This window comes from Microcaecilia unicolor, chromosome 8, assembly GCF_901765095.1.
Source record: "Microcaecilia unicolor chromosome 8, aMicUni1.1, whole genome shotgun sequence".
Taxonomy (NCBI): Eukaryota; Metazoa; Chordata; class Amphibia; order Gymnophiona; family Siphonopidae; genus Microcaecilia; species Microcaecilia unicolor.
In genome coordinates, this window is record NC_044038.1 from 194,994,686 (window position 1) to 195,016,111 (window position 21,426).

Consider the following 21,426-nt stretch of genomic DNA (forward strand, 5'->3'; position numbering starts at 1 on the left):
CCGAGGGGCTGGATGTCCAGGATCACTGCCTTCTCTTCAATGTTCTCTATCTCTACCTGCTGGAGGATTGATACAACCCACCAGTTTCTGGATTCATCTGCTGTGACTAAAGGAAAGAAAATTATCAGGTAAGACACACTTTTTTCTCCTTCTACCCCAAAACCAGAACCCTTGCCCCTGCACCCCCCCCCCCCCCCCCCACTCCTCACCCATATAAGCTATGATGGTATCTAGTTCCTATCCTGAAATTTATTCAAAACTTGGCTGTGCACAATTGGTGAAATTGATGCCAAAGACGATCAAAAAAGGCTTCTGTCATTTAGGATGACTGCAGGCTCCATAAGATTCCCGTAATATCAAGGCATTGAATTTATTCCTTCAGTACCAAAAGGAGGGTAGTGATGCCTGTGTCCAATGTTTTAAAATATATTTCTTGCCCACACTAAAAGCCTTACCCAAAAGACAGCAGACCCCTTTGCCTCGCTTTGCCTCGCACACCCAAAAGGTATAATCTATCAAATAAGATACCCTCCACGGACAGAGAAAGAGGATGCCCTAAAAGACACTGCAAATATATGAGAAGAACTATCTAAAAAGCTCTAATCTTCCTACAGGACCATAAGCCATGCAATGTTTCTGAGCATTACATTTTAAGCAGCAAGAGAAATCCACACATCCTGCCCGATAGGCTCTTTACTCTATGAAAAGTAAGCTCGATGCATCACTCAGTAGTGACACTCTGCTTAGTGAACCAGGGTTGGAATTGGAGAAAAAGTACGACATTAAGCAAGAATCCCAAGGGCCAACCCATATCTTTAGTCCATGCATCTTGTAAAGAAGCTTAGGCAATAGAAGGTTGGCATTGAGTCGGCAACTTATAAAACCATGATATTGAGGCCTGTCCTGCCGAGTCGTCTTCAAGAAATTCCTGCAAACTCATCCTGAATCAGAAATTCAAACTATTGAACGGAGGTAATGGAAAAAAATGAAGAAATTGGGCATATGCAAACTGGTCCAGTGGCGCAATTGAGAACTGTTTGTGGATATAGGACATAACAGAACTATCGGTATGCATTAAATGCTCCAAAAAGATGATACCTTTAGTCCTCCATCACCGAAACACCATGTTATCCAAGCCAAGCTGGAATATGTTACTCAGCAGAGGCAAGAAACACACTATTATTGGGATTCTGATTTCAATAGAGGAGGATCTCTCTCCAGAGATGCTACAGAGGTTGCAAAAGCAGACTGTTCCTGAGTTGAGGCGGAAGGCCAGATAAGTGTGAAGAAAAGCAATAGGATGCCAGGGGTGGAGATAAGCTAGTTCATAGGAAAGGTCCATATAGTTAGAGGACTCGAATCCAGTCTTGCAAATGGCAAAGCAAACATGTTTGATATCTGTTATATCTAATCCACCCTGACTCCAGATTCCTATCATTTTATTTTATTTGTTTGTTACATTTGTACCCCACATTTCCGGTGTATACAAAGGTGAAGTTGTGATTGGGTAAGGTTCATGTGGTAGGACCACATAGAGGAAACGTTCGACGATAATTTACTCAGTCAGATGTTCAGAAGTGTTGCCCCAGGGCACAGAGACTCCGTAATTCTGAGAGCTGTAGCAGTGGTTGGAGGTAGAAGTCTGAAGAGAAGCAGCTTTATTGCAGAGGTGAGAAACAGCTGAACAGATAGAAGTGGCTCAGAGCTGGGTGACTGGAGTGTGCGATATCTCATTAGGGAGATAGGTTTTTATGATTGTTTTTTTTTTACCTTGAAAATATCATATACTATCTGGCCAGAAAAACGCACTTGGCAACTTCTGTAAGGCCTTGATATCTCGACGGAGTAAACACAGTGGCAAGGTTTGCAAAACGTACAGCCAGGAGGGAAAGACGATCATACGATATAGTTGTATTCTGCCCATTAACAAAAGATGTAAATGAGCCCAAAGGATCAATTGCTGTTTAGTATTCGAAAGAAGCTTGTCGATAACATTTAGTAGGGTCCATAGCCAGGCGAATTCCCAAATAGCAAGAGCCCTGCACCCACTTGAGTGTGAAAGACTTCCCCCCCCACACATTCCACTCCACAATTCCTCCGTCCCTATTAAGTTTTTTGATTTATCCAAATTTAAGCAGAAACCTGCAAAGTTCCCATATTCACGAAAGCTCTCTAACAAAATTACTACTACTACTTATCATTTCTAAAGCGCTACTAGACGTACGCAGCGCTGTACACCTGAACATGAAGAGACAGTCCCTGCTCGACAGAGCTTACAATCTAATTAAAATTGATAAAGATTTCTTTGGCTCTTGCAAATGAGCCAAGAGATCATTGGCAAAAGCTGCAACTTGAAAACTGCAAGCTCACAGGTGGAGATCCATGATCTCCAGGTTAATCTTAATCTCCCAGTTTAAGGGATCAAAGGTTAAAACACAGTAGCGGGGGCAAAGGGCAACCATGCTTAGTGCCCTGCTGGACATCGAAGGCCCCCAATAATAGACCATTTACCCAGACGAGCCTGGGGTCAATTTATATAAAGTTAAAATAGCCGCCACAAAAAGACCATGAATTCTATAGGCTGCGAGTGTCCCATCAAGGAACCACCCTGTCAAATGCCTTTTTGACATCAAAACTAATGAGCAGTGAGGGAACCTCATCACTCTTCGCCCTCTCCAAGGCAGCTATAATTTTCTGAATGTTTGTGGAAACTTATCTCTCGCAAACAAAGCCCACCTGCAACTGGTCCATCAGTGAGGCCAACACCTGTGCTAGCCTTTTGGCCAAACTTTTGGCAAATTAATTTTGCTACAAAATTGAGGAGTGAGATGGGAGATAAGACTCAGGCTGCTTGGGATCCCTCCCCGGCTTCAATAGAACTGTAATATGAGCCATGCAAAGAACCCAAGTAAATGGCGTTGAATACAGAAGTAACAGAAAAACAGGCACTATGATGTCCTTGAACAGTTTGTAGAATTCCACCCCGAACCCCATTAGGACCTGGCGCTTTATGCAGGGAACTCTGATGAATGGCCCATTCCTCCTCCTATGATTGAATCCGAGCATTAAAGTTTATTTAGGTCAGCAGTTGAGACCTGCAGAAGGTCTAAACTAGACAAATAGGCATCACTATCCAAATGTGCCTCTTCAGAAGTAGAATATAATTTCTTTAATAAAATTGAAAAATGTTGTTAATTCCAGGATCCGTATGAACCAAGTCTCCTATATCTATCAAGGCCAATATTTTAGTTGGACCCCTAGAACGCTTCACCAACTGAGCCAGATGGCCGCTTTTATTAGCGTGTTTATATATATATAAACATTACTTATAACAGTCAAAAGATTTTGGGGCCGATTGGTGTATCAAAAGATTGTTGTGCCTCTAATGTATACAGTGGGGGAAATAAGTATTTGATCCCTTGCTGATTTTGTAAGTTTGCCCACTGACAAAGACATGAGCAGCCCATAATTGAAGGTTAGGTTATTGGTAACAGTGAGAGATAGCACATCACAAATTAAATCCGGAAAATCACATTGTGGAAAGTATATGAATTTATTTGCATTCTGCAGAGGGAAATAAGTATTTGATCCCCCACCAACCAGTAAGAGATCTGGCCCCTACAGACCAGGTAGATGCTCCAAATCAACTCGTTACCTGCATGACAGACAGCTGTCGGCAATGGTCACCTGTATGAAAGACACCTGTCCACAGACTCAGTGAATCAGTCAGACTCTAACCTCTACAAAATGGCCAAGAGCAAGGAGCTGTCTAAGGATGTCAGGGACAAGATCATACACCTGCACAAGGCTGGAATGGGCTACAAAACCATCAGTAAGACGCTGGGCGAGAAGGAGACAACTGTTGGTGCCATAGTAAGAAAATGGAAGAAGTACAAAATGACTGTCAATCGACAAAGATCTGGGGCTCCACGCAAAATCTCACCTCGTGGGGTATCCTTGATCATGAGGAAGGTTAGAAATCAGCCTACAACTACAAGGGGGGAACTTGTCAATGATCTCAAGGCAGCTGGGACCACTGTCACCACGAAAACCATTGGTAACACATTACGACATAACGGATTGCAATCCTGCAGTGCCCGCAAGGTCCCCCTGCTCCGGAAGGCACATGTGACGGCCCGTCTGAAGTTTGCCAGTGAACACCTGGATGATGCCGAGAGTGATTGGGAGAAGGTGCTGGGGTCAGATGAGACAAAAATTGAGCTCTTTGGCATGAACTCAACTCGCCGTGTTTGGAGGAAGAGAAATGCTGCCTATGACCCAAAGAACACCGTCCCCACTGTCAAGCATGGAGGTGGAAATGTTATGTTTTGGGGGTGTTTCTCTGCTAAGGGCACAGGACTACTTCACCGCATCAATGGGAGAATGGATGGGGCCATGTACCGTACAATTCTGAGTGACAACCTCCTTCCCTCCGCCAGGGCCTTAAAAATGGGTCGTGGCTGGGTCTTCCAGCACGACAATGACCCAAAACATACAGCCAAGGCAACAAAGGAGTGGCTCAGGAAGAAGCACATTAGGGTCATGGAGTGGCCTAGCCAGTCACCAGACCTTAATCCCATTGAAAACTTATGGAGGGAGCTGAAGCTGTGAGTTGCCAAGCGACAGCCCAGAACTCTTAATGATTTAGAGATGATCTGCAAAGAGGAGTGGACCAAAATTCCTCCTGACATGTGTGCAAACCTCATCATCAACTACAGAAGACGTCTGACCGCTGTGCTTGCCAACAAGGGTTTTGCCACCAAGTATTAGGTCTTGTTTGCCAGAGGGATCAAATACTTATTTCCCTCTGCAGAATGCAAATAAATTCATATACTTTCCACAATGTGATTTTCCGGATTTAATTTGTGATGTGCTATCTCTCACTGTTACCAATAACCTACCCTTCAATTATGGGCTGCTCATGTCTTTGTCAGTGGGCAAACTTACAAAATCAGCAAGGGATCAAATACTTATTTCCCCCACTGTATATGTATGTATGTGACGATTGTCAAAGACTGTGACATCTATGTAAAATTATGTATGTGAATATTGTTACGCGCCTTGGATAAAAGCGGGATATAAATGTATTAAATTAAACACAGCATTTCTCGGTCCCTAGCTTTCTTTTGATAGCTAGAATAAGCTAAATGTTCTCCCCGCAAAACTGTTTTCGCCACTTCTCTACTGAGTTAAATGAGCTTGATTATATTGCTTATAAAGTGCTAAATTATTCTCAGAAACAGGATACCTTACAGGCAATAAGGGAAGACAAATAATTGCAGTTTGATGCTAAACCCATTCTCTGCTTTCAAGATTACTTGGCCGCTGTCTCCATGGCACGGAAGGCATTTTCCTCTAAACTAGTGCAGAAGAAGATATGCTTCACTTTGGTGTATCCCGCTCGACTCCATATGCATTGGCCAGATAATCCAAAAAACGTGGCATTTCTATACAATTTAAAAGGAAATTGTCATCAGGGCGGCAACATCGGGCGCACCAAGAGAGTAAGTGGCAGGTGCACTCAAACAAACATGGTCTGAAATCTCAATGGTCCCAATGACCACTGATTCCACATTTTGTGAGGAGGTTGCTAGAGATCAAAATGTAATCAATTCTGGACATGGTGGAATGTGCCCTTGATAGGCGAGTATAATCACGATCCAAGGGGTGTAATGTCCACCACACATCCACCAGCTCCAGAGCTCCACAAAGCCTCGAGATACAACCTCCCCTCCCCCCGGAAAGAACAAGGTAAGGTCTTGACCATATGAGATCTATCTAAATAAGGTAATGGGCCCACCCATAAAAATTGGGAATTCAGCATAATTAGATAAAAACTTTCAACAAAGATGTATAAAAGGACTTATAAGTGTTAGGTGCATAAACATCACACAAAACACATTTCACCTGGTCCAAGGACACAAGGGCAGCCACATATCTATCTGCACGGTTCAAAACGGCCTTGTATGTTATCACTTGGATACTGCTATGGAGAAGAATAATCACCCCAGCTTTTTTCCTGGCTGCAGGAGGATGAAAGTTTCCCACCCACCACTTACAGAGTTTCTCATGCTTTGTCACAACCAGATGCGTTTCTTGCAGAAAAGCTATAGACGCTTTACATTTATACAGCAGATGTAGAATTTTCTGTCATTTGATAGGTGATTGGATGCCCTCCATGTTCCAAGTAAATATACTAAGTCATGGAAGGTATAGCGTGGTAAAGGGAAATACTGAATATCCCAATCCTTGAACCCAGAGGGACGTCCCAGCCACCCCCTCCCCTCCTGGTGTAATGCATACCAGTCCCCGACCAGGTAAAATACCCAAGGAACCCAACAGCCAAGCTCCCACATCCTAGGAAAACCCATCATAGCTTGCAGTCCATCATTTAACTGTTCATAACCTCGAGCCAAACCCCCCAAGATCCTGAGAATATACCCTCAACCTAACATCCCAGCCCCCCTATCCAACTATCCTCCCTAAAATCTACTGAAATCACCTAGATGGTATTCCTACCTTTAAGGTCTCAACCCCCCCCCCCCACCCACCCAATCACAAGAAATCCTGCAAACACACTCCCAAAGAGTAAAATCGAGAACTGGAAGCACCCCATTTTAACAAGAAACAGTAGAACTATGTGTACAATCTGGGTAAGAGAAACAGATCTCAAACTCGGATGCGAGCAGGAAGAAGTCCACAGCCAGCAAACATTAGTTTAAAGTCTATATGGTTAAACATGAATTCCAAAAGGCTAATCTTCAATATTCAAAAATGAACAACCGTGCATAGGAAGTCATTGAGTCATTCGTCAAGTATCAAAGTAAAAAAATAAAATAAAACAAAACCAAAAAAACGTTTAAAAAAATATAGATATACACCATCCAAAGGCTGAGCATGGCCAAACGTCACACTGGAGCCATCTGCAAATGGAAAATGCAGGAGCAGCGCATTGTCTATAAAGCAGAAACATTCCTCAAGAACTGGAACTCCAAAAGCGCAAGAATAATGTCAAAAGGAAGGGAAATAGGGTGGCAGCCAACAATCATGTTAATCTGGGCTGAAATTGCGGCAGCAGGTCCAGACAAAATGCGGCCCACTAAAATAAGCAGACCGCATGCCCATTAAACTGCGTGTTATTCCAAAATTGTAGAGGTTCCAAACTCAATTTGTGCAATACTTCAGTCCGAACTCTGGGATGCCAAGTGTTCCACAAACTTAGCTGCATCAGTAGTAGAATCAAAAACTTTATTAACCCATTAGTGCCTAATATTCCCATATTTGTCCTCACATATGGGAACATTGGGCACTAATGGGTTAACGCCGTTGCTTGATATGCGGAGTTGAGTGGGATATGCCAAAGTGAAAAGTATCATCTTCACTAGTTTAGGGGAAATTGCCTTCCGTGCCATGGATACAGCGGCCAAGTAATCTTGCAGAGAGTGGGCTTACCATCAAACTGCAATGATTTCTCTCCCCTGGTTGCCTGTAAGGTACTCTGTTTCTGAGCATAATTTAGCACTTTAAATTATTTAAACTACTGGCGGCCGCCCCCACAGGTTCCCGCCACTGACCAAGACTTTGAGCTCTCTCAATCCTCAGGGAGCCTGCCTCTCTGATGGTAGCTGCAAGGATTCCATTAACCACTTTTCTAAAAATGGACATAAGTCACAATCAGCCAAAGTTTCTAGCAACCCCACCAGATGAAGGTTGTTCTTCCTTGCTTTATTTTCTAATTCGTCCAGTTTATCCTCCAGGTTCCACAGCTTCCCAACCATCAGAAGTTTGTCGTTCTCCATTCTCTACCTCTCCACATCATCCTCTGCACAGCCTGAAGATCTGTGGAAAGGGCCATGAACCACTGTTCCATGATATCCAATTTATTATGAGTTGTAATTTATTTCCAACTGTATGTTTTAGCACGGCTTGTACCTCTGAGGTGATTTCTGTTGTCCAGTCAGAACTAGGCAAAGGAGATGCAGGCATGCTCTTATCGGCCATTTTATTGTCCCCCAAGTGGCCCTTCTCCTGTTCTTCTCTAGTTAACACAAATGCCATAAAGGACATAATCCAAAGGAAAAAAAAAGCACAGCAAATATCAGGGGGAGGCTTTCGGTCTCACAATCTGGGAAAAAAAATTGTTTGATGTCTCAATAAAAAGCAGATTAGCTTGGGAGGGTCAGGAGCCTTCTAACTTCCCTCCTCACTGAACCATGCCTCCATCGGAAGTTGCTCTCTGGACTTAAAGGACGCTTACATTCATATCCCGATACTTCCAGGTCATAGGAAGTATCTTCGGTTTCAGCTGGGGACACATCAATTCCAGTACTACATGTTGCTTTTTGGCCTCATGTCGGCTTCCAGGGTATTCACCGAGTGTCTTGCAGTAGTCACAGCTTCGCTGCGCAGACTGGGAGTGTGTGTTCCTCTACCTGGATGATTGGCTGGTGACGAACACGTTGAAGGATGAGGCTCAGGACTCCATGCAGAGAACTATTTGGGTGTTGGAGCTATTAAGGTTAGTTTTAAACTACCCCAAGTCCCATCTCCATCCCGTTCAGCATTTGAAGTTCATGGAGTCCTAGATGCACATCGGACGTGGGCTTTTCTCCCTGTGCCGAGGGCGGACACTCTTGTCGCTCTTGCCACTCAGGTCCGAGCCAGCCAGTAGGTTACAGCTCGGAAGATGTTGATATTGTTAGGCCACATGGCCTTCACTGTCCATATCACACCTGTGGCATTTCTTCACATGAGATCTGCTCAGTGGACTCTAGCTTCCCAGTGGTGCTAAGCCTCAGGGAACCTAGCAGTTGTCATCTGAGTAACACCAGAGGTGACTCAGTCTCTTCTTTGGTAGACAATTTGGTCCACTGTGACTGTGGGACTTCCATTCCAAATTCCTCGGCCCCAGAAGGTGCTGACAACGGATGCACCCTGACTGGGGTGGAGGGCTCATGTAGATGGGCTTCACACCCATGGTGCTTGGTCAGCTCAGGAATCAGACCTTCAGGTCAACCTCCTGGAGCTACAGGAAATCTGGAATGCTCTAAAGGCTGTAAGATCAGCTGTCCGGCCAAATTGTACTCATTCAAACAGACCATCAGGTTGCAATGTACTACACCAACAAGCAGGGGAGTACTGGATGACATCCATTGTCTGGAGGCTGTCCGGATGTGGCAATGGGCACTCTAGCATGGGATTCTTCTCAAGGCCACTTAACGGGCAAATCCAACAGCCTAGCCGACAGACTGAGCAGGGTGATGCAACTGCACGAGTAGCCATTCAACATGGACATTGCTCGTGAGATCTTCCGAGTATGGGGCACTCCCTCAATGGACCTCTCTGCCACTCAACTCAATCACAAAGTCCCTCAGTTCTGCTCCAGGCCCACAACAGACTAGCCTTGGTTGCTTTCCTCCTTCATTGGGGGATGGGTCTTCTATACGCGTATCCTCCCATCCCTCTGATAGGGAAGACATTGCTGAAACTCAAGCAAGACCAAGGAACCATGATCCTGATCATTCCATATTGGCCTAGGCAGATCTGGTTCCATCTTCTTCTGGAGTTGTCCTCTGAAGAACCATGGAGATTGGAGTGTTTTCCGACCCTCATCATGCAGAACGAGGGGTCTCTTCTGCATCCCAGCCTCCAGTCTTTTGCCCTCACAGCCTGGATGTTGAGAACTTAGAATTTGCTTCCTTGCATCTTCCTGAGGGTGTCTCCCAGATTTTGCTGGCTTCCAGGAAAAATTCCACAAAGACGTGTTATTCTTTCAAGTGGAGAATGTTTGCCATCTAGTGTGAGGGCAGTGCCCTAGATCCCCTTTCTTGTCCTACACAGACCGTGCTTGAATACTTTCTACACCTTTCTGTGTCTGGTCCTAAGACCAACTCTGTAAGGGTTTACCTTAGTGCAATTAGTGCTTACCATGCCCTTGTATAGGGTAGACCCATCTGCCTCTAGTTCGCTTAATGAGAGGTTTGCTTTTGACAAAGCCCCCTGTCAAGCCTCTGCCTGCATCATGGGACCTTAGCATCGTACTCGCTCAACTGATGAAAGCTTCTGATCCTGTCATCTGAAGTAGTTGATCTGGAAGGTCCTGTTTTTGGTGGCTGTTACTTCAGCTCTCAGGGTCAATGAGCTTCAGGCCCTAGTGGCGGACCCACCTTACATGAAATGTCATCATAACGGAGTAGTTCTCCATATGCACCCTAAGTTCTTGCTTTAGACTGTGACGGCGTTCCATCTGAACCAGTCAATCGTTCTTCCAACGTTATTTCCCAAACCACATACCTATCCTGGTGAAAGCGCACTGCACACCTTGGATTGCAAGCGAGCATTGGCCTTTTACTTGGGGCAGACTAGACCCTATCCTACAGACAGTCCACCCAGCATTTTGTTTCTTTTGTTCCCAAAAGGATGAGAGTTGCCATTGGGAAACTGTGCAGTCTCCAATGGGCTGTCGGATTGCATTTCATTCACTTATGCCCAGGCTGAGATAACTCTTTAGGGTCATGTCAAGGCTCACAATGTCAGAGCATCGGTAGCTTACTTGAGGTCAACCTCCATTGAAATCGGCAAGGCTGCGACGTGGTCTTCAGTCCACACATTCACATCTCATTACTGCCTTGAGAAGGATACCTGACCTGATAGTTGGTTTGGGTGGACAGTTCTGCAGAATTTGTTTGGGGTCTAGAATACAGCTCCACCCTGACCCCCCCCCCCAAAAAAAAAGCTTGTTTTGTTCTGTTCTGGAGTGCACTCTCACCCTGTTGTATATAGTTTCAGGTTAATTACTATTTTGCCCTCGCTATTGCAAGGCCTAATTGACCTGTGGTGGTGGTTTTTGGTGAACCTGGTAGCTAGGGATTCCCACATCTGAGAACACAGCCTGCTTGTCCTTCGATTGGAGAAAGCAAAGATTCTTACCTGTAGCAGGTATTCTCCGAGGACAGCAGGCCATTCATTCTCACATACTCTCCCAGTTTCCCCTGGAGTTGTCCTTGTTGTTGTTTGCTATAGTGTTGTACTGACGGTTGTGAGCTCTCGCGGTGGACGGGAAGGCACTCTCACATGCATGGTGGGGATGCTGTGTGTGCTGTTAAAGCTCTAGTAGTTTGTTTATGCTCCACATCAGGCGACATGAATGATGTTGCCCACATGTGAGAATGAATAGCTTGCCGTCCTAGGAGAATACCTGCTACAGGTAAGTATCTTCGCTGCTCTGCTGTTTAAACCCTCCTGTGCAGTAGCCTCACTTCCAGTATTCTCTCTATCTCAGCAGGTGGATAGACATACCCTGCGCAGGCTCCTGGCCTGTTCCCTCAGGTGCAGTTGAGCCCTGGGTTTGGAGATTGTTGTGGCTGATCGCCAGGGTACACCTGGTAGTGCCAGGACCCTCCCCACCTCCCCCACTTACTTGCTCGCCCTGTTCCTTCATAGGGGAGATATTGAATTAAATAAAAAAAATGTTTTAAAAGTGCATTGGGGAGCAAGTTCAGTGTACTTGGCTGTGATGAATTGTGAGCACCATTGCAAGACTGTGTACCTCTGTCAGCAACTCGAGGCTTCTCACTGTAAGTGCCTTTGGGTTTAATTTTCAGGGTCGGTTTTGGCTTCATGGCTGCTCTCGCTACAGGAGTCTGTGCACAATGTTGAGAGTGTACACTGCTTGCTCAGGTGCTTCTTCCTCCAAACTGGCCCCCCCTCGGTCCAGCCATGGTGTGCAGGCCTCTCCTGCTCCATTGTCTGGGCCACAGGCTGCACTTTTGGCAGGCTCCGCAGTCCCTTTTGCTGCTGCCATATTTGAAGCGCCAGCATGCTTGGAATCGGCGGGATGATAGTGGCTTCCTTTGCGTTTTCCCTCTCAGCTGGTACTTTGGTGGTGAAAATGCCCATTTTGTAGGGGGTGTTTAGATTTGGCCGATACTCTGTTCTCCTCGGAATTTGTTACTTGGGCACAAGGCTTTCTTATTGAAGCGCCCTATGGCTACTCAGTCATCCTCCCCTGCTCCCCAGATGGGTTTGGGGGAGTTTCAGTCCAAGAGAGCTTGCCAAATCTGAAGGATGTGGACAAAGGGCTATGGTAGTGGTGTACAGTTGTGGGGAGTGGATTTTGGGGGGTTCAGCACACAAGGTAAGGGAGCTATGCACCTGAGAGCAATTTATGAAGTCCACTGCAGTGTCCCCTAGGGTGCCCGGTTGGTGTCTTGGCATGTCAGGGGACCAGTGCACTACGAATGCTGGCTCCTCCCACGACCAAAGGGCTTGGATTGGTCATTTCTGAGATGGGCGTCCTCGGTTTCCATTATCGCCGAAAATCGGGAATGACCATCTCTAAGGTCGACCTAAATTTCGTGATTTGGGCGTTCCTGACCGTATTATCGAAAAGAAATATGGACACCCATCTTGTTTCGATAATATGGGTTTCCCCCGCCCCTTTGCCGGGATGTCCTGCGAAGACGTCCTCAGGAAAACTTGGGGCGCCCGTTTTGATTATACCCCTCTATTCTGCCCATGGAGGGGGGCATGGCTCTTAAAGATGTTCAGGATAGGAAATTGGAGTCATTTCTTAAACTCTTCTTTTGAGGTTGCTGCTTTATGTAGGCAGGCCACGGAGTGTGGTTCTTACACGGCCTGGGCTTGCTTGAGCTGGGTCCAGAAGGCTGCTGCAGCTGAGGATCTGGTCTGGTGCTTACCTTCCTTGGAGTCAGGGTTGGCCTGTTGGTGGATCTTTTGTATGATCTGCTTAGAGCCTCGGCAAAAGATTTTCTTGACTGTGACAGTGAGGCAGTGGCTCTGGCTCTGGTATTGGGCTGCGGACATGGCCTCAGTCCAGGCTGGCATTTCTTCCTTTTCATGGGAAATTCCTGTTTGGAGAGGGTTTAGAGAAGATTGTGAAGGACCTGGAGGATTCCAAAGATCATCACTTGCAGAGGACAGGTCTAAGACACAGTTCCAGTCTTCACAGGCATGGAACTGGTTTTGGGGATGCTAGGTGATATAGGCCGGGGAAATTGGGGTGTTTCCAGAGACCCCATTTCCAGCAGTAGCAATGGTCCTTTTGGGGGGATGGGCATTTTCAGGCCTGCTGGAAGCTGAAGAAGGCATGGCCTGGTAGTGGACTTTGGGGTCCCATTCCAAATTTCTGCCCTGGGCCCCAGTCACGTCTAACAGCAGCTCTGGCAGGATACACATTTCAAATATGACAAAATAATTTTTTTTCTATTTTGTAATTAAAATATATCTTGTCTGGTCATTCAAATCATATTGGTCCCAGGCTCCTGTTTCCCTCTGTCTTCTCTTAACTCACTCACCAGGGTCTCCTGCCCATTTGATAGTCTTTCTCCATGCTCACCATCATCTTCCATCTCTGTCCCTATCTTTTCCCATGTTCAGCATCTCCATTCTCTGTGTCCCCTATACTTCCCTGTTCACCATGTCTCCCTTGTGTCCATTTCCCCACATTCATCATCACCACTCTGTCCCTATCCCTTTCCCGTGTCCAGCATCATTCCACTGTGACCATATGCCCCCCAAGTCCAGCATCTTCCATGTTCCTATTCTTCTCCATGTCTAGCATCTTCCCTTTGTCCATATCACTCCTCCCATGTTTGGCATTGCCCCTTTGTGTCTATGCAGCATCTCCCCTCCATACCCATCATCCTTCCCCTTTGTTTCTATATACCTCCATGTGGTCCAGCTTCTCCCCACTCTTCCTCCACCACACAGTGTGTCTCTCTTTCTCTCTTCCTTCCTTTCTTTCCCTTTGTGTTCAGTAGTTCACTCCCTCTACTTTCATCCCCTTGATTTGGCATCTTTTTCCCTTCCTTTCCCTCCCCCCTGCAGATCCAGCCCCTCCCCCCCCCCCATGGTTCCAGCACTTCTGGCCCTTCCCTCCAGCTTCAGCCCCTTCCTCCTGTGGTTCCAGCATCTCTGCCCCTCCCTCCTGCGGTTCCAGCTCCTCTGTTCCATCCTCTGAGAACAGCACCTCTCCTCTCTCCCTTTCCCCCAGTTCCAGTCCCCCATGTGTCCAGCACTTCTCTCCAGCACCAGCCCACGGGTCCAGCATCTCTGTCATTTCCCTTCAGCTTCAGCCCCTCTTCCCATGGGCCCAGCCCCTCTTCCCTCCACCCTCCCGTGGGTCCAACAACTCTCTCCCTTCCATCCAGCTCCATCCCACCATAGGCCCAGCACCTCTGTCCCTTCCCTCCAGCCCCCCTCCTGCGGGAACAGCACCTCTCTCCCTTCCCTCCGCAGCTTCAGCCCGCATCCCCCTCCGCAGATCCAGCATCTGTCCCCTCCTGCTTCAGCCCATCCTGTGGGTCCAGCACCTCTGTCCCTTCCCTCCAGCTCACCCCTCCTGTGGTTCCAGTACCTCTGTCTTCCCTCCAGCTTCAGCCCCCTCCTGCTGGAACAGTACCTCTGTCTTCCCTCCAGCTTTAGCCCCCCTCCTTCTGGAACAGCACCTCTCTTTCACCTCCAGTTCCAGCCCCCCATGGGTCCAGCACCTCTGCAGCATCAGCCCGCAAGGCCAGCATTTCTGTCTTCTCTCTACAGCTTCAGCCCCCCCTTCCTGTGGCTCCAGCACTTCTGTCCCTTTCCTCCAAGCTCCAGCCTCCCCCTCCCATGGGTCCATCTCTCTCTTCCTTCCATCCAGCTGTCTTCCCTCCAGCTCCATACCCCCCTACCATGGGTTCCAGCGCCTCTCTCCCTTCCCTCCAGCTCCATTCCCTCATGAATCCAGTGCCTCTCCCGTGGCTCCAGCACTTCTGTCCCTTCCCTCCAGCCTCCCTACCTTGGTTCCAGCACTTCTGTCCCTTCCTGTCAGCAACATTCCCCATCCTGTGGGAATAGCACCTCTCTCCCTTCCCTCTAGTTCCAGCCCTCCCCCCATGGGTCCAGCACTTCTTTCCAGCATCAGCCCCACCTTCCTGTGGGTCCAGCACCTCTGTTCCTTCCCTCCAACTCCACCCCCCCCCCCCCTGCAGGAACAGCACCTGTCCCTTCCTATCAGCATCAGCCCCTTCCTGTTAGAATAGCACCTCTCTCCTTTCCCTCCCGTTCCAGTCCCCCCATGGGTCCAGCACTTCTTCTCTCTGGCTTCAGCCCCCTCTGCCGTCTAGCATCTTTGTCCCGTCCCTCCACTTCAGCCCCCCCCCACCCGCAAGTCCAACACCTCTCCCTTTACTCCATCTCCAGCCCACCTCAAGGTCTAGCATCTGTCCCTTTACTCCAGCTTCAGCTCCCTCCTTCTGTGGGTCCAGCACCCCTACCCTCCTAATCCAGCTTCTCTCCCCCTTTAGCTAAAGCCCCCCCCCCCCCCCCGTAGATCCAGCGCCTCCGTCCCTTCCCTCCAGCCCCTCCATCGGTCTGACACCTATGCCCCCCCCCTCCCCGCCAGTACTTTGTCTTCCTCCTGCTGTGGTATTTACCTTATTGCAGTCAGGAACATTTCCGCAGATGCAGGAACAAAACAGGAAGTTACATCAGAAGGCAGGACCCAGCAGAGGGAAGGCCTTGGAGGGTCCTGCCTTCTGATGTAACTTCCTGTTTTTGTTCCTGCAGCTGCGGTAAATGTTCCAATTTTTGTTTTGGTTACTGTGGATTTACCACTGGTCCCTAGTCCCATGTCATTCTCTACTTCCTGTTCAGCCTCCTTTAGGTGCCTGCTCCTCGCGCATGGGATTATGTGCAGGTATTGGGTACCATGGTGTCCATGCTGGATGTCTTTCCGTGGGCTTGGTTTCACATGTGGCCGATTCCAGTCGTCCCTTCTTGGTCATTGGTCCTTGGTGTCTGCAGACTATCAAGTCCAGCTACCGTGGACTGCCCAGGCCTAATTCAGCACTCATTGGTATCTCAGGCCCTGTCAACCTGGGGAAAGGAGCTTCCCTGGCCACACTGGATTGGGTGGTTGTGACAACTGATTCCAGTCCCTCCAGGTGGGGAGCCCACTGTCTGGACTGGATGATGACCCAGTGTTTTTGGTCCCAGGAGGAAGCACTGTGGCCTATCAACGTCTGGAGTTGAGCGCAGTGTGGAATGCCTTGCAGGAGTTTTTGCCCCTGGTCCAGGGAACAGCAGTTAGTGTTTTTTCAGACAATGCGTTGGCTGTGGCTTACATCAACAGGCAAGGGGGGAAGGAAGATCACCGCCTTGGCGAGGGAAGCCAGCCTTCTGTTGTTAGTGGCAGTCTCATCTTTCCTTGCTCTCAGCGGCACACATTGCGGGGGAACTGAATGCTCATGTGGATTTCCTTAGCTGGAACCTACTGGATCCTGGTGAGTAGGAACGCTCCTGAAGCTTTTCGGGTGATCTCGGCCAGATGGGGCCAGGCTGGATCTTGTGGTCATGAAGGGCAATGTCATGTGCCTTGGCTCTTCAGCAGGAGGAAGGAGCTTGACTCAGAGGCCATTGGTGCTCTTTTTTAGCCTTGGGTTTTCCTGTATGTCTTCTCTCCTTGGCCAGTGATCAGCAGAGTTCTTAGATGGTTTGTGTGGCATCCAGGCCCAGTGATTCTGGTGGCACCAGACTGGCCCAGAAGACCATGGTATGCAGACTGGTCAGACTGCTCATCGATGATCCAGTTTGGTTGTCATCTCAGTGGGGTCTCCTGGCTTGGGCCAGTGCTCATGGAAGATCCCTCTCCACTTGTTTTTATAGCCTGCACCCCTCCTCCAGGTCCAGCACTTCTCTCCAGCTTCAGCCTGCCCCGCCCCTCCCCCTCAAGAGAAGTCAGGATTAAGGAAGAAAAAGTTATCCAGAGGATATGATTGCTATGCTGCTCCGAGCCAGAAGAGGTCAACCTCTGTAGTCTATGTGAGGGTGTGGAGTACCTTTGAATCACTGTGCTCCTCCAGGAGTATTGTTTGAAATAAAGCTTCCTTGGCTCATATGTTGCCTTTTTGCAGGATGGTCTGAAGAAGGGGCTTATCCTTAAGTTCACTGAAGGTTCAAGGGGTGGCGCTGGTCTGCTTTCATGGCTGGGATTCAACGGTTGTTACTGACTGTGCATCCGGATGTGGCCCGATTTTCCTTGCAGGTTCAATCACTTGTGTCCTCCCAGGCGGACCATTTGCATGTCATGGAATCTTAACCTTGTTCATCGGGCCCTCCAGAGGCCTCTGAGCCTCCTGGGTGGTCTCTTTGTCAAAGGTCTTGCCCTGAATTGTGTGGTGTTTTTTTTGTGTGTGTGTGTTTTTTTTTTTTTGGTAGAGATTACTTCGGTGAGACAGACAGGTTTTGGAGTTGCAGGCCCTTTCGTGCAGGGACCTGTTCCTGCACTTTACTGAAGTGCGGTTCACTGTCTGGATGGTTCTTTCTAGCTTGCCTAAGGTGGTTTCCGCCTTCCATTTGAACTAGCTCATTTGCTGCCCTCTTTCTGCCAGGAGGGATTATCCGGAGGAGTATTGTTCCCCTTCGGTGGGTGCCTGGATTTCGTAGGATTCTTGTCGGTCACTAATGAGTTTCGGTGTTCAGACCATCTTTTTTTCTGCTTGCGGGTCACAAGAAAGGCGACCTAAGCATCTAAGGCTACCATTGCGAGGTGACTGAAAGAGAGACCGTCTCCCCAGCGTATTTGTTGGCAGTAAGTCTCCTCCTTTGGATCTTAAAGCTTATTCCACCAGAGCACAATCCACCTCCTTTGCGGAGATTGCAGTCTCTCTGTATTGATGAAATATGCAAGTCAGCGACGCACCTTTTTGAACATTACAGTTTGAATGTGTTGGCCTGCAGTAATTCAGTCTTCGGGGCCTCAGTCCTTGTGGCAGGGATCGCCAGGTCCCGCCCTAATTGAGGAATGCTTTGTTACATCCCACAAGTCTCTGGATTGATCTGTGGAATGACATTGGAAGGAAAAATTAGTTCTTGCATGTTTTTTTTTTTTTTCATTAGTCCCAACAGATCAATCCAAAGGCCTACCCAGATTTTCTGATTTTTCTGTTATATATAGGTCTTGGTTCTTTCTGTAGTTGGTGGCTGAGGGTTGTTTACAGATACTGTTTCAAAAAAAAAAAAAAATGATGAATAGATGAATAACTAAACGAGAGAGATCATATGAAGAGGGCTGTTCCCTTTAGGAGTCCTCTTGGTTTCCTGTTCTTTTGAGAGACCGGAGATTGCCTCTTCCATCTTGCTGCTTTGCTATTGGAAATGCTGGAAGTGAGACTACTGCACAGGAGGTTATATGGCAGAGCTCTGGCGTTCTCTCTGTCTCCACTTGCTGGTAGATGGACATAAACCCCACAAGTCTCTGGATTGATCTGTTGGACTAATGGAAAGGAAATTATCAGGTAAGACCTAATTTTTTTTTATTTTGGCTGAGGGCTTAGTCCATTATTCGTGGGGGTCCTTGTAAGTGACACGCTCACTTCTCTTGTTCTTAGGAAACTCTCAGAAAAGGCTGGTATTGATGAAGTCATGGCAGCTGCAGTCCTAACCAGCCTGTCCACCAGTCCTGTGGTTTTGAGTCAGACTGCTTCCACTTGCGCTGCAGTATTAATAACCCATTCCTCTTAATGTTTGTGCTTAGACCTCTGCAGTATAAGTAATAAGACTGTCCTCCAGTGTTCTGCAGGTAATATTTACTACTAGTAAAAAAGCCCCGTTTCTGATGCAAATAAAACGGGGGCTAGCAAGGTTTTCTTCAGAGTGTGCATGTGGGAGTGTCCCTGCCTCTGCCCTCTCTCTCTCTCCCCCTCCCCCCTCCGGACCGAGTCCAGTCCTTCAGTGTTACGTTGCCTGCTGTGCTGTGTTTGTATTACCGAGAGAGTGAGGGCGTCTCTCTCCCCTCCCCCCTCTGAGTCCTTCACTGTTAGAGAGGGATTTCGTGCTGTGCTGTTTTCCTTCACTCATGGGAAACCGGATATCTCTGGCGCTTCACACTTCCGGCTGGAGGCTTCATAGACCGTTGGGGTGCCTTTTATATATATAGATGTCCATTTTTTGTGTAGTAGTGTATCTTGCTCTTAGCAGCACGCCTCTTTCCCTATTGTGCACTTTCTGAAGAATTAATGCTCAGTTATGGAGATTGCTTGACTTCTTTCCATAGATCCCTGTGGTGAAAATTGGAAGGAAGTTGCTGTGATGTCATCCAGCTACAGCAGCAGTACAAACAGTGGAGACTGGAACTGGGATTTGCCCAGTGACCATTCTGTCCCTTCCACACCATCACCACCCCTTTCTATAGAGGCTGGCAAGACCTTCCTGTTAACTGCCCAAAGTGATGAAGGCATTGAGGATACCGAAGCCACTCAGTTTCTATTTGGTGACCATATTCCACGGAAGAGAAAGGTAGAGGATCCCTACTGTTAAGATGTTTTTTTTTTTTAGATCCAGAACATCCCTAGGGAGATTGTACAACAGGCAAAAGAAGGTCCTGTATCAGCTGCACAGAAGGGTAAGAGAGGTGCTTGGAGAATGGTAGTGGGAGATTAATGTGAACTGTTCCATGGGGGAGGGGAGAAGAGAAGGAAAAGGAAAAGGGGTATCTATGAATGATAATTGTCTGTAATGTTTCTCTAGAATTCAGTGAAGGTGATGTTCAAGTGTCTTTGAAGAATTGTGGAAAGGTTCTAAGTACTTCAACAGGCATTCAGAAGCACATTCGAGCTCTGCATTTGGGGTAGGTTCCTTCATATCAAGAGGAGGGGAATACCTAGATCTGTGAACTGTGGAGAAAAGGTGGGGATATTCCAAGAAGTAGGCACGGTGCAAGAGACTTTCATTGGTTGAAGATTGGATAAGAGGTGGTGGCAGAAATGAGGATTTGGGAGGGGGGTTGTGCTGGTGACAAGGGATGATTCAAAAGAAAAACAGGATGCAAGGCAGCCATTCCTTACTGAGTTAACTGACTTTGGTCTGTGTTGTAGCCGGAAGGCAGATCTCGATCAAAGTGATGGAGAAGAAGACTTCTATTACACAGAGATTGACATAAATGTGGATTCGCTGACAGACGGTCCTTTCCAGCCTGGCACCCATGTCTCCCACTGCCTCTGCACCCCCAGCATTCCCTCTCCCAGAGACCCAGGGGACCCAGCTGCCAGCTGAGACTCCAGAGGTGCCTTGGTGTCTCGCTTAGCCATTCGGCACCAACCACATTGTGCCATGTCCACAGTGACCATGCCTATCAGGTGAGCATGGAGATGTGAACCAATATCCTGTCATTGTTGCTGTAAAGTGCTGATGTGTTACAGAATATACATCCACATCATCTCCTGCATTGATGGACTTTGGTTCTACTACAGGCCCTCTCCCCCATCAGTATTTGCGCTGGTTCCAGTTTCAGCTTCTCCTGGCAACCACCTCCCCTTCTCTTCAAGAGTTCTCCAGTGAGTATCCTGCAACAGTTTATTGGCTTGTGTTATGGATGCATCATTTTTAGAATGAAATTAGTTCTAATTGTTGGATGCACTGATCAAGCCTGCATGGCTATCTCTGCCCTGACCCTCAAGAGCTCCACTTACAAGCTGACCCTAGCAGTAGGATGGCTAGAGCTAGACTTACAGGGTTGGGGGTTAAGTGGGAGAGAGAAGGGGCATTGGGGAGAAGTAGTTCTTTGTTCTAAGCATGTGGCTGCAGCTTGTATTTTACAGTATGTGTTTCATGCAGGGGCTGCCTGGCTCAGATTCGTACGGTGGGTACTGGAGAGAAACTGCCCCAGATTGCCCATTCAGCTGTCATCAAAACTTCAACAATGATCTCTGCTGCCAAAGCCAGCTTAGGGACCAGGTGCGTACACAAGTTCAAGTGCCAGCCAGGAGTGAATAATCCTGTAGCTGCTGGTCGTAAGTAGATGTATAGCTGTAGACTTCAGAGACTGGCTCAGACTGCTGTTCCAGCACTAGATCCTCAGTCTGGAGCTACAAATTATGCACTGTTGGCAGGGTATGGCATTTGTTCATCACACTGCAGGTTATGCTAATGAAAATGTAGATCAGTGCAGCTGCTAGAACTTTATACCTATGTAGGATTAGGATGTGTAAACAGCTATTTTGTATTCTTTGCTTTGGTTTTATGGAATTTTCTCCTAAGACTATGCAGGGGAACCCAGGGACACTTGAAGGTGATGTCAGCAGACAGCACAGTGTGGGTGAAAAAACTCTCCTAGCATAAAAAGAAATCAGTTTCTGTGCTGCCTTGCTGTCCTCCTCCCCCTTACTCTTATCAGTGGCGTAGCAAGGGGGGGGGGGGGGGGCGGGTCCGCCCCGGGTGTCAGCTCAAGGGGGATGCTCCCTGCCAGCTTCCCCCCCCCTCCCCCCGGGTGCAGCACGATGACACCCCCCCTCGGCGTATCAACCCCCCAGGCCCAGTGCCTACTCTCAGCTCCGTCAACCAGCTCCCGCACCCTACCTTTAAAGAAATCTCGGAAAGCCGTGGCGAGGCACAGTGCCTCGCGCCTGCATGTAAAAGAAGTGTGGATCA

At 47.8% G+C, this 21,426-nt stretch overlaps 1 pseudogene; it reads left to right on the forward strand.

Moving 5' to 3' along the window:
* Positions 1-21,426, forward strand: part of LOC115476872 — a 71,857-nt pseudogene that overhangs the window by 34,087 nt on the left and 16,344 nt on the right.